The 14,217-nt window shown below is 35.8% G+C and overlaps 1 long non-coding RNA gene across 2 annotated transcripts in view; it reads left to right on the top strand.

Annotated features, from left to right (window-relative positions):
* LOC138820801 (uncharacterized) overlaps window positions 1-14,217 on the top strand; it is a 46,424-nt gene that overhangs the window by 26,265 nt on the left and 5,942 nt on the right. The window contains exon 2 of one of the 2 annotated variants that reach the window (XR_011369986.1): window positions 11,470-11,853. This is a non-coding gene — a long non-coding RNA (uncharacterized lncRNA). Of the gene's footprint in view, window positions 1-11,433; window positions 11,854-14,217 lie in introns of those variants that run through there. The other variant, XR_011369985.1, reaches the window with a different exon arrangement.

Here is a 14,217-nt window from a genome sequence, read left to right as displayed (position 1 = left end):
GTTTATCACTGGAGGAATTCTAGATACATGCTTATCACTTCATCTCTTGAAGGAGCAGAATCTTTCCCCCTTCTAAGCTGTTCTTTCACAAGATTTTTTTTAAATACTTTTTTTTATTGCAAAGATACTGTACAGAGGGGTCACAGTTACATGAGCAAGGTAATGAGTCCACTTCCTATCCAGCATTGTTACCTCCTCCTTTGTTTTTCCCCTCCCCTCCCTTCCCTACCCAACTATACTACCTTCACTTTCCCCCTCCCCTCCTCCCTGCCTAAATTGTGAAGTTCATTTTTCAACATCATGTCTTGTACATCTCCTTGTTACAATGGGTCAACCTGTATCCCTGTTTAAGCATTTTGTTTTTTTCCTTTCCCTTCTCCAAGCTAGAGAAGTATATATACAAGATTTTGTTGCAGCTATAACAAAGGTAATTTAGAAAATTGGTACCAGACATGGGTCCTTGCCATGAATATCTGGCAGTCACTATTCAACTTTTGAAATTTGTTTGTGGGAGAAATTTTGAAGAATTTGGAGACTTCAGCTAGAGAAAGTCTACAAAGCAGAGATTAATGGGTGAAATCTGGTGTGTTTTCAGAAGCCTGGAATACATGGGAGTATACTCAAAAGCTTCCAGAAGGAGGATTCAATTTGGTGTTAGACGATTGGTCATTCGTATTACATTCTGACAAACAATTTTTCTGTATTTTCTGCATATCCTGAGGCTTTGAGTGAGGCTTCATATAGAGTAAATAGACATATTCATTTGTTGGTGGCAATTTCAAGACAGCATAGGATTTGGGCTCTTGCATGGTTATTGCTGTTTTTGTTAGGTTTATACTTAGAAGTAGAAACACTAAGAATTAGCTAAAAGCTTTAAACATCCAGAAATTAGTTAGAAAAGGTACAAATTTAAAGATGACTGTACTAAAAGGAAGCAGTTTGATCTATTAGTTCAGCCTTGGAATTGATCTGGGTAAAGCCAAGAAATCATAACTTAGTACCCTGGTTTGAGATAGTATTCTAAAAGGCAATGGAATAAATGCTAAGTCTGGAAAACCAAAAATAGAATGTCTTCATTTCGTACTTTTTAACATTAAGAGGAGTCATTGCCACTGAGACTGTGTATATTTGATCTATTTTAAGGTTTTGAAATATTGAGATGGTCCTGTATACTAGATTCTCATTTTCATTGACATTCAGACAATTGAGTTTATAAATGTGTATGTTACTTATGAAAAAGATAGGTAGTATAGAAATATAGAGATTTGCTTAGTGATTTATAAGTTTGATAAATTAAATATTGAACAAAACCACAGTAGATGTGACTATTCTCTCCGTATGTGAGTTGCCCCAAGCCTTCCTAATGAGAAATGGTAATAGAGAACAGCCCTCATATTGGCGAGCTGTACTCCTGGGGTTAAATGCTGCCTGCTTCTTGTACTTATACGTCCCACTAACTATGAATGGTTATTATATTTTTACATGGCTGAAAAAGTCAAAGTAAGAGTAATATTTTATGATGTGAAATTTACAAAGCAATGGACATTATACAGCATGATATTGGAGTAGCACCACATTCATTCATTTACTCTTTCTGAATGTTTGTACACTATAAGAACAAGTTAGTAAGTCACTTGTGACAATAACTAAATTATCTTTCTGAAGTCCCTTTACAAAAAATTGGTCAGTACCCAGGCTAGTTACATGTCTGGCTTGTGTTTGGATCCAGGTCTACTAAATAGGTGTGTTTCTAAACTTATGTGTCCATCTATGGAATTAATACAATTTCAATTACCACCTTATAATGTGACTCAAAATGTAGAGTGCTAGAAATTAAGAGCTTTAACTGGGTGCTTCTTGCTTCTTGCAGAGGTCTCTGGAGGAGTGCATATGCCATTAACCAAGAAAGTTACATGCTCAGTTTAATTAATTACAATTTCAGTTTTATCTGCCTTCTTTATAACAAAGTTTGATGCTTAGCCCATGAGATTTCCCTCTAATTTGTCTATATTCTTAGGAGTTGACAGCACAGGAAGAAACCAGAGTATGATGGAATCACATAGGCTTTGGAATATCTTATGCTTGGGTTGAATTCTAATTCTTCCTCTAGCTTAAAGCAAATCAATATATTTACACTCATCAATATTTTTGTTCATATTATTAATAATAAAACATATCACAAATGCAAATGCAGATGCCTGGACCTGCTCAGCCTCAAAGAATGAGGCCCAGATATTATAAATTAAATTATTTTAAAAACTGAGCAAAAAATTTTGATGCACAGCAGACTTGGAAAAGGCAGATAGTCATAAAAGTACAGTGTTTATTAGGGGTATAAATTAAATAATGAGTGTCAGTTTCCTTGAACAAGGAGCTACTATAACCTGTCTCCCCAAATCAGTCTTTGTAATGTTCCAATCATCATTTATTTAAGAGAATAAAAAGCAATGAAAATTTGAAGCTGTTGTGACTGTGTTTAATACACTAATTCAGAAATGGACGAGACATGTTTGTACATAAAATAAGTAGTAAGCAGATTTTACATATAGTTGCCTCCACCTTTGGAGAGAAGGAATATCTACTCAATAGTCATATTTTTTAAAGATTTTATAAGTGTAAGCCAGGCGCTGATGGTTCATGCCTGTAATACTAGCTACTCAGGAGGCTGAGATATGAGAAACTCAGTTCAAAGCCAGTCTGAGCAGGAAAATCCATGAGACTCTTATCTCCAATTAACCACCAGAAAACCAGAAGTGGCACTGTGACTCAAGTGGCAGAGTGCTCACCTTGAGCTGAAGAGCTAAGGGTCAGTGGGACAGTGCCCAGGCCCAGAGTTAAGACCCATGACTGAAAAAAAAAGTATATATTAGTTGTACAAATTGGAGGTTCCATTGTGACACTTTCATGCATTAATACAAAATATCTTGATCAGATTCCCTCCTTCCATCTTTCTCCCTGACACCTCATATCCCCCCCCCATTCTTACAAAAACATTTTCACTAAGATTTCATTGTTGTAGTTCCATATGTACATAGAAAATACTTTGACCATATTTATCCTCACTCATTTCCATTGACTTCCTCCCCCAAAAGAATCTGTCTTAATTTTCTGTGATTTCATTTTGTTTATTTTTTCACATATATTAATTGTTCATAGGGATTCCACCATGATAATTCACATATCCAAATGTTGTAATTTAGTCATTTAGAATTAGATCAACATGATCTTAAACCCTTTCTTTCCCTATCTCTACTTTCTGTTCAATAGCCCTCAATGAGTTTCTTGGTTTTATTTTTTTGTTTCTCTGTTTATTTGTTGTCAGTCATGGGGCTCGATCTCAAAGCCTGGATACTGTCCCTAACTCTTTTGCTCAAGGCTAGCACTCTACCACTTTGAGCCACAGCTCCACTTGCAGTTTTTGAGTGGTTAATTGGAGATGTGTCTCATGGGGACTTTTCTGTCCAGGTCATCTTTGACTGAGATCTTAGATCTCAGCCTCCTGAATAGTTAGTATTACTGGCATTAACAACCGGGGCCAGGCTTCAATGTGTTTCTTTATGCCATCTTCATAGACAGATTTTATCAGAAAGCAAAACTACTCCCATAGGCTTGCTGTCAAGAAGCTCAATGCAGCTATCATCCTGGGTCCTTCACACAGGCAAGAGAACTCAAATAAACACAAGGCATAGGGTCAATAAATAATAAGAAAGAAATAGAGGAGGGCACCCATGGCTCAGGCCTGTAATCCTGATATCTGAGTATTACAGTTTGAGGCTAGTCTGAGCAGGAAGATCCATGTGATTCTTGCCTCCAAAATTAACCTCCAAAAATCTGGAAGTGGATCTGTGGCTCAAAGTAGTAGAGTGCACACCTTGAGCAAAATAGCTCAGGGATAGTGCCTAGGCTGAGTTCAAGCCCTAAGACCCACAAAAACATGCAAGGAAGGAAAGAAGGAAGGCAGGAAGTCAGAGAGGCAGGAAAGCAGGGAGGCAGGGAGGCAGGGAGGCAGGCAGGCAGGCAGGAAGGAAGGAAGGAGGGAAGAAGGAAAGGAGGAAGGGAGGGAGGGAAGGAGGAAGGGAGGGAGGGAGGAAGGGAGGGAGGGAAGGAGGGAAAGAGGGACGGAAGGAGGGAGGGAAAAAGAAAGAAAAAAGAAAGAGAAAAAATATAAAGTAGAAAAGAGAGAGTATTATATGGCACCTCAACCATTTTTAAGGTATGTGCAAGAGCCTTAGTGTTACTGGAGCCTCAGGAATGGGTGCTCTATCAGGATCTTAGTTCCAGGTCCTTTGAGTCTCAAACAAAGAAAAGAACAAGGCAGACAAACAGCATCAAAGATAGTAAAGGGAAAGTATATCTAGCAGGGGATATTAACCTAGGGATATCTGGAATGCTGCAGCACTGAGGGCAGTCTTCCTACCTTTCTTTATTGGAGGAATAAAAAAGGCAGGTGACTTATAGGGTAATCAGCAAATAGAGCTTATATAACAGATGTGCAGCTTATATAACTTGTGCATCTATCTATGCCTACATTCACAGGGGTGGTGTGTGTATGCTCCTTATAGAGAATGGTTAGTCTTTAACACAGGTCTAGGGGCCCAAAAGTTCATTGTAGGGTTATTGTCCTTGTCTATTGCTCATTAACACTGGGTGTGGTTTATACACTTTGAGGTTTAACCACTTTACTGGATAAACATCTCATTTATTGGGAGTTGGCCCTAGTTTGTCTGGCTCCAGGAATTTTATCAATACTTTTTAAAAATATTTTTATAGCTCCTTTTGATTTTCTGAGGATTTCCTCAAGGTAGCCCTGGTGCCTATGGACAGTAGATTTGGCCTGTTGTCCTAGCAACTACGGACTCTGTATATTTGCTGTCTCATTAACAGAGAGTGTTGATGATTGATAGTATTAAAAGTTGAATATATTAAGTAAATCCCCTGAAGGGTGATATTTCTATCAAAATTTTCCCTTAATCATTTTTGTAAGCTTATTAACACTTGGAAATCATTGAGCACCTGTAAAGCACACAGAGCTCACACAGACTGGCTCTATTCTAAACAGTTCAGCATCAATACAAAGTCTCATTAACCTTATCATTTTCCAGTCCTTGAGCACAATGGGACATGTCAGGCAGCTGCCTCTGTCTGTGTGCTCTAATGCATAAACTTAAATGGCTTGGGGAACAAGATTTCCAGCAATGCCCATGCAGTTCAGAGGGACTTTTCAGCTAGCAAGCAGGTTATTTTGAACCAACTATTACTGGCATGTATGGAGCCTTAAATTTTGATGTGATGTTGTTCTGTATGGAAGATTCCAATGAACTTAAGCCACATTTCAAAAGTTCAAGAAAAATGAAAATGTTTCTCCTTCCTCTACTGCCCTAGTCAGATTTAACAATGCTATGTTTATCCCCTTGCTTTCCCAGCTGTTACCTACATGGTTTTGAAAGATAACTTCACCTTGTAGATGCCATTGTGCAGTTTAAGTGAAAGTCGGACAATGAACTCAATTCTCTTAGTATTATTCTAAGGAAAAGAGAAAAAATGTGAGACAATGTCTTAAAATTGCTTTTGAGAATAAAAGAAAGAAATAAGATATTGGATAAAGTATGTTTACAATTTAGAGCTCCATCATCAATTCTAGCCCTATTAGTAAACATCACAAATATTTATCTCATTTATCTCATGCTAGAATATATCACACTTAAAAGGAAAACTCAAAATCAACCTTGAAATTAGCACAACCAAAACTAAGAAATCAATATTTTATTTTATTTTATTGCTCTCTTTCTCTCTTTCTCTCTCTCCATTTTTGTGCAGTAATGGGGATTGAATTCAGGGCCTTGTGTTCTTATTTAGCTTTTATGCTTATGTTTGGTGCTCTACCACTTGGTCCATACCTCCACTTCAGATATTTGCTGGTTAATTGGACATCAGAATGTTTCCGTTTTATTTTAATGGGCTGACTTTGACCCTCAATTCTCATATCTCAACCTCCTAAGTGGCTAGAATTACCAGTGTGAGCCACTAGTTCCCAGATACTAAAGCAATCTTAAAGTCAATCTCAGAAATGAAGCATTTTGTCTGACTCTATATATAAACAAAGAAAATGGTCATTTATGGTATTTGTTCTTTTATCCTTCACAAAAGTAATACTCATGCCCCTACTACAAAGGTATTTCTTCATATCCAGGCTATTGAAATACCCATGTAATCTCAAATTGCAGTCTCTCTCCACACTATTCCCTACTCAGTGTGAGAGATTTAAGTCTTTTTGAAATAGTGCCTTCACTGTTGAACTAGGACACTTGGTAAGGCCTTGTTGTTCACTTTTTAATCCCATCTGCAGTGTTACTTGTGCACAGTGAAGTTAACTTCTGCACAGAACTTTGAGCACTGCTCTTGTTTTTTGGCTTCTGAGTGTGCAATGAGTTATTAGCATGGAATTGACAAGCAAGACAGAGACCTTGGCACCTCTCTTCTTGGTTGAGATGCTGGTTGTCTTACAGTTGTGCAGATGCTATGCTTTGCTAGAATAAGAACAACCTCTGGAGAATAGCAATTTCCAACAGACTTAGCTCTCTCCTCTTGACACACTTACATTATCCTCACATTTTCTTCTTGTGTCTGATGGTCTACTGTTGTTAGTCCTTGAGGGCTTCTCCCAATTCTACACCAATCTTTGTAAACAGTCTTCCCAAGCACTTCCTGATAATACCCAATACAACCATGTTTCTTCCCAAACAGGTATTCTCAAGTCTTCTTATGTGTCTAATATAAATGTCATGTTCCCATGTTTGATCTTTAACCTTATCAAATCCAAATGTCATTTATCAACCTGATTTTTATTCTGGTGGCTAGTTACATGCATACTACTGTCCAGACAGATGGTAATACTCTTCCTCTGACATGTGCCAGGCATTCTCAAATCAATATCTTCATATAGGGAACATAATCTAACTTTAATAGTAAGCCCCTTTTGTCTGACTTTGCATGCTGTTTCACTTATTAAACTATTAGCTGATAAAATGTTTTTGCTACATAATTATCTTCTCTACCTATAAATATTTGGATTGGTATATCTACCAGATCCAGTCCTACCAGATAACAGAGTAACATTCAGAGCATTACAACAAAAAAACAAAATCTCACAATTATGTAGCCCATGCCCCATCACTCATAAGATTTGATCAATTTTTTTATTTTCTAAACAACTAATGGTAATAGGTTGCCTCTCTTCACATTGCAGAATCTATACTTTTATGTTTCAAAGAAATTTACTCAAAGCCCAGTCCTTTGAATTTGGAGAATTTCAAACTAATTAGAAATTTCTAATTGTATGTTTTAATGTAGAGGTGCCATAGTAGATAACTCTTTCTAGCTTTCTTGAAAATCTTCACTAGCAACTTGGCTATGTAAACTAAATATGACTTTTTTTAACCAAAAGCAGAAGAATCATTACTGATATATAAGGACTGTAACATGCTTTCCTCCTGAAAAACAGCATGTCTTACCATATATATTTAAAGCAGTTATCTCCAAACTGCATAGCCAGCCCTAGATGGTACAGAACATGACTAATCTGGATTGGAAAAAATATAGAACATCTATTTCTTATCAAATTACTTTAAAATAGTTATATCATTATTCATATATAAATAAACTGAGTTCTCTCATTCGAACTGGAGCTCATCCAGGAATTGCTCATGTAAAGACCAACAGATGCTGAAGGAAATATTACAATGGTATTATCCTTACTTTATTTACTAGCAAAAATTGAATTCTCATAGATATGTGATACTTATTAGCTTGATTTATATGACAAAGGAAAAGGATTAAGGATTTACAAAGCCGTGGTATGACTATAATTTATGTTTGTAACACCCAAAGTTTCACTTTTTATCTCATAGGAAAGTATTTAAAAGTGTTTCCAATCTTAAAAGTAAACATTTTTCTTTAAAAGTATTCAGAGCACACTGAATTTTTAGAGACAAAAGAGTAGTTGCTGTTAATAGTTAATAATACTGAATATATATCTACATTTAATTCAATCTTTCCTTTCCTTTGAAGATAAAAATATTTTAATATAAATTAGAAAGTCAGTTTATTTTGAAGGAACTTCCTTTGAATATATGCATTTATTAAAATTTCTGTCAATATGAGACATTTATACTGTCATTTATACAAACTCATCTGTATATTAAAATATGAAAACAAATTTCTAATCAGTTTTAAATTAGCCAAATATAGATTTTTTGGGGTGTTGGAATCATTTGGTCAAGAATAGAAAAATGTAACACCTTCCAAATTAATTAAGAACAACTTGTCATCATTATTTAGGTTAAAAAATTAACAGTTAAATTTCAATTAAACACCTTTCACAGGTGGAATAGGAAATTTTATATCTTAATTGTAAAATATAGCCAAGTATGAACCCTTGTATTGGATCTATGTATCTTTCTCAACTCTATTCCTTCAAAGGCTAATGTGGACATATAGTAAACTTAGAACCAGAAATTCTAAATATGATCAGCATAAAAGAGTAATTTCAGTAATATTTATGAAGAACAAAGACATTTAGTGCATAAACAAAAATAATTGCAGTAAGTTAAGATGTAATTTTCTGATGCTTAGTACTTAGTTTTTCCCACTTATACAGTTTAGTTATATGTAACTATAGAGCTATAGTAGTGTCTACATAGTGGGGCATTATATCATTATCTTATAAAGCTTTTAAGGATAATATTCATGTAAGAGATATTTGCTTTATGCTAACATACTATAATAATATAAAACTATATCCTATAAATATAATTATATTCTATAATATGTATTATATGAATACACATTTATCCACATTTATTTATTTACTCAGGTCCTATTGAGGGGTCTCACTCTCCCTTGGCTTTTACACTCAAGACTGCACTCTACTGTTTGAGCCATGCCCTCACTTTCAACTTTTTTTCTGATTAATTGGAGATAAGAATGTCTCAGATTTGTCTATCAGGGATGGCTCTGAGCCTTGATTCTCAGATCTCACCCTCCTGAGTAGCTAGGGTTATGGGTCTGAGTCAACAGCACCTGGTATATAATACATACAATGAATCTAGATACAATGTCTTTAATAGTGATAAATAAACCTTTATACCTACATTTATACCTACATTTAGTCCCAAAGTTTTAACAGTGGAGGGAAATAAACCCTAAGTCTTCAAGAGATTTATAATTTTTGGTAAGCCAGGTACTTCTTGATTATAGTGCTAACAACTTTAGGTATGCCATTTTTTAATTCCCTTTCCAAAGCCACTCCTCATTGTTAATTTGCATTAAAAAATCTTTTATAAAATGTTTTAACTAAAGTTTCTTTTTAAAGCAATGTAATAATTCACTGAGAAATTTGGTAATGCCCAAGCCTGATGACTTACTTTGGAGTTTAAGCTTAAATCCACCCATTCACTTTTGTGGTTTAAGTTTAAACTCGCCCACTTCATCTTCAAAACAGGTTAATAATTTTGATCTTCAACATGTTCACACACACACACACACACACACACACACACACACACACACACATGCACGCGTGCTTGTGCACAAAGATGTCAAAGCATTTAAAAATGAATATGAGTCATACATTTTCCAGAATTTTAGTGGCAAGATATATATATCTTGTTTGTATATATTCATATATATGTGTGAGTATATATATATATATGTATTGTACATATAGTATATACATATGTATGTATGTATACATATATACATATACATATATACATATGTATATATACATATGTATATCTACAAACAAACAAGCAGAATCTCTTATTCTTACAAGTTCTTAACAAAGCACTTTAGCTGGGCCTCATTTCTCCAGAGCCTGCTTGTTTAGCAAGGCATTAACATACCAATTGACCTTTAAATAACTTCAGTTGGAGCAAGGCTGAGTGGCAGCCACCTGAAACTAAATCAGCCTGACTGTCTTTTATCCAATTTTAGACAAGAGCACTTTTGCAAATTTTTACAGTGTCAGGATCAGTTAGATGTCAGAACCAGGCTCACAGTGGTCCATGCCTCACCTCTTGACTGCCACTTCGACTCTTGACTGGGGGCCATAGCAGGTCTGTGAACAGGCCTAGCCAGAGGCTGGAACTTTTATTCCCCCAGAGATGTCCAAATGAACAATAAAAACAAGGATCCACAAGACAGAAACAAGTTCGGTGGCCTGATCTACAGACCACCACAGCCAGATGCCAGTGGTCTCTCACCCTACCATGGCCCAGGCAGAGCCTTCTTACCTCCTCAGTGTGGGAGGTAGAAGGATGTTCTTGAGCATATCTGCTCTTCTTAGCTCTTCAGTTTCCGATGGATTGATCACCAGATACTAGAAAAACATACAAACGAAGCAGAAACAGACAGACACTCACTCTGGATGTCTCCTGAGTAACTCTAAACTCCAAAAAGATTTAGTGGCATGTCTGGCGTCCATGATCCCCCTTTCTCAGTGGCAGAAGAGCCATTAGGCCCTGAGAAAAGTCTACCACTATGAGACGTCTGAGAAGATTTTTCTCCAGTATTCATCGTAGAACTAGGTCAGACTCATGATACGGAGTCCCTATGACTGTAGGTGCTTTGTCATTTATACACACTGCTGTTCCTCTCCCCTCTCCCTATTCCCTTCTCCCCGCTTCTACCCACTCTCCTCTCCTTTCTCCCTTTTACCCTCTTCCCTCTCCCATCTTCTCTCCCTTTCCCTCTCCCTCCACTTTTGCTGAAGGAATGTTTGTCCTAGGACCATAGCTTCACACTTTGTTTTGCAAGTCTAAGATAAATCACTCCCAAGAACACAATATGTTCCTGACACAAATGTTCCTGAGCTTCCTTCTCTTTTCTTTTTTTCCTATAGCATTTGACACCATTGGACTCATATATCAAAATATCTGGTTTATTGTCTTTCTTCCCTTAAGGGTAAGTATCCACAAGGTTACTACTGAAAACTATTTTTACACTAATGAATGGCTTACAAGGTCACACCATCCAAAAAAGGACATTTCAGACATAGCCTGTATCATTACTATTATTACAAGTGTTATATCAACATTATTTTTAAAAATGAATAATTTATTTTGTATGTCTTGATGCCTCTTTCAATTCTCCATTAATTAGAGTACTTATGCTCAAATTTTTATTTCTTATCCTAATAAGATGGCTCTGAATATGACCTTGTATTACATTTGTGTGACCAGATCTCAGAACTAATTGTTCACGAGTAATATGTGTTGAGGTTGGACTACTACTTTGTGATTTCATTTATTTGCTTATTCTTAATTCTGGGAGAGAATGTGGACATTAAGAAAATACTAAACGTTCTCTACCACCCCATAATGTAGAGAATTCAAGTGAAGGCCAGATTCTGATGCTGTGCTGGTCATACTCTCTACTGCCTGACAAGACTGTTCCTTTTCTTTCTGCCAGGTGTCCAATGACTCCTGTTGACAGCTCTACCATTTCACTATTCTTCTGTTGATGGGGTTTTCCAACTTGACGTCACTTCTTATATCCCAAGATAGATGGAAATGAGTGAATAAAAGAGAGACTTACTGATAACATTTCAACTGAGGAATAGGAAACAGTACTGGAGAGGTTTGCCAAAGGGAAGTCAACCATAGAACAGAAGAAATTAACTCATACTTTTCAGTCTGAAGAACATCCAGCACCAAGAGACCTATATGTATGTTTTTTAATGACTGAGTGCCTGAATGCTGATGGTTTGAATCAGACAGGAACATATGTGTTCTTTTCTTTATTTATTGTATGTTAACTGGAAATATTATGCTTATGAATTCCAGCTTTTAAAAGGTAGGCTAAAACTTTCTTTTGTTTACTTGATTGTTACTTTCTGTGGGAACTGTTTAAAGGACACAAAACTAATTGCTTCAGATAAGTCTATTTTATTTTGATGCATGGGACTTTTCACATTGAATATTTAATCAGTGAACCTGAAATGAGGCCAAATCTAACTCAAATGTCACCAGGCAGATGTGCCAGATTTTTATGAAAATTTTGCTTATGAATTTTAAATATGACAATGGTATTTTTTGGTTATGAGAAATATTATGTTTCTTTATACTTTTATTCTAACTGTAACCTTTAATATTTCAAATAAAAACTCTTCAATCATTTGTGTCAAATTCAGCCAAAGAAATTTATGAATATTGATTATTAAAAATTTACCATTTTACCAGTACTAAAATATTTTCTGGAACTAATTCTATGACATTTAACAAAACTTTCAGATGCTATCTATGGGTTTATCATCATATGTTATATTCTGGAATTTTTTTCAATATTATTACTTGGATCACTTGTTTTCTTAGTGCTCTACCACTTACAGAGTCTTACAGACTTTTTATAAGTATCTTCAAACTATGATCCTACAGATTTCAGTCAGGAACCACTGACACTGGATTCAATATTTCTTTAATAATTGAATTATTTTATGCTAAAATGAATGATTTAGAGTGAAAAGAGAGTCTAGATTTTAAAACTTCTTAAATTACAAGGAATAAGAGAATAGGGAGAAGCTCTCCTATGAATTCTCATAGAGGTGAGAAAATCATGTATTCAGAACTTTTTTTTGGGGGGGGGAGTCTGGTCAAGGGTCCTGAACTCTGGGCCTGGGTACTGTCCCTCAGTTCTTCAGCTCAAGGCTAGCGCTCTACCACTTGAGCCACAGCGCGACTTCTGACTTTTTTTCTTTTTGCTTATGTGGTGCTGAGGAATCGAACCCAGGGCCTCAGGCATGCAAGGCAAGCACTCTACCACTGAGCCACCTTCCCAGCCCTATTCAGAACTTTTGAATTAGGCTTATAGTGATTAATTTTTATGCTCATTATAAATAAAATAATGTATATTATTTCCGAATCTTTCTCATTATTTTTGTTAAAATATGAAGAGCAATAAAGTATGCAAATAGTAACTGAATTCTGTAGTTTTATATTAGGCCTCTGGGAACATTTAGTTCTATAACTATTATTAAAAGCATATTTAAAAATCTGTTATAATGTTCAAGTAGACAAATGCATTAAAAGACTTTAAACAGATTTTTATTATAACGATAGCTAACATTGAGAGTTTATAAGTGCCTGATTATATTTTGCATATATTATCTCCTTTAAGATCATAGTGTTGAGTTCAGGTTTCACTGATCTTAATAGCAAAGCTGTGGATCCAAGGAGAAGAAGGCATTATTTGTTCAAAATATGTGCTGCTTCTCTTACAGGCCCTTTCTATCCTTTATACTTCATAGATGTTCATGACACTGACTTTTGCAAATAAACTATAAAATTTAATGTGTTATTTCCAACTTTATTTTTGAGTTATCACATGGTTGGTTTAACTCCAGGTCTTCCCTTTGCCTTTCGCTCAGCAGTGTAGCCTGTGGGATGCCCCATAATGTATGTGATAGCCTCAGGTGATGATGACAGTAATCAAAACCACAGACAGTAATAATCATGAGTAATAATCATGTGACATGGGTCTATACTGTCTGTACTATGGACATCAGAGGGCATTTTCTGTTTTGCACAATGAAGCATACTCCACTGCCACTTCCATGGCATGCTCTGGGCCATTATTTGCTTCTTGCTCATGGTTTGGAGAGAAAATCACTTGTAATGAACTTTTTTTTCTTAACTAAAAATAAACTAGAATAAATCAGACTACCTGCTCTGCAAGACAATCTGAATATACCATCAGATCCTTTGGCAAGCCCTGTAAATATATACAACATAATGAAATTAGGAAGGCCTGAGAATTATGCAATGTCCAGTCAGGTTGGATAAAGTACAAAATACATATCAAGTAGAAAAGCAAATACTTTATGGAGATTATTTTCCATCATCCACTGTTAATAACAGCCCTCTTGGTACAGGCTAAACCAGTAAAGCTTCGTCTGAAAGCACATTTTAAAGCAGATTTTATTGACAGGTGTGGCTCTGGGGGTGCTTCATATTCAGGGAAATTGTACTGCTCGCCTACTCACACTCATTGCTTTAAAATGGAACTTACACCCACTGCCATCCTCATGCTTTTATTGTACAGTGAATCATCTAGGTTTTAATCTCCTAGCCTTTTCAGTGAGATGGAAGAATCACAAGAATTAGGGATAAAAATGATCAATTGCACTTACATTTTTATACTCAAATTGGACAATTTCCCAAC

Source organism: Dipodomys merriami, unplaced genomic scaffold (assembly GCF_024711535.1).
Source record: "Dipodomys merriami isolate MVZ:Mamm:240054 unplaced genomic scaffold, mDipMer1.0.p SCAF_9, whole genome shotgun sequence".
In the NCBI taxonomy this organism is placed as follows: domain Eukaryota; kingdom Metazoa; phylum Chordata; class Mammalia; order Rodentia; family Heteromyidae; genus Dipodomys; species Dipodomys merriami.
This window is presented reverse-complemented; position numbering and strand designations above follow the sequence as displayed.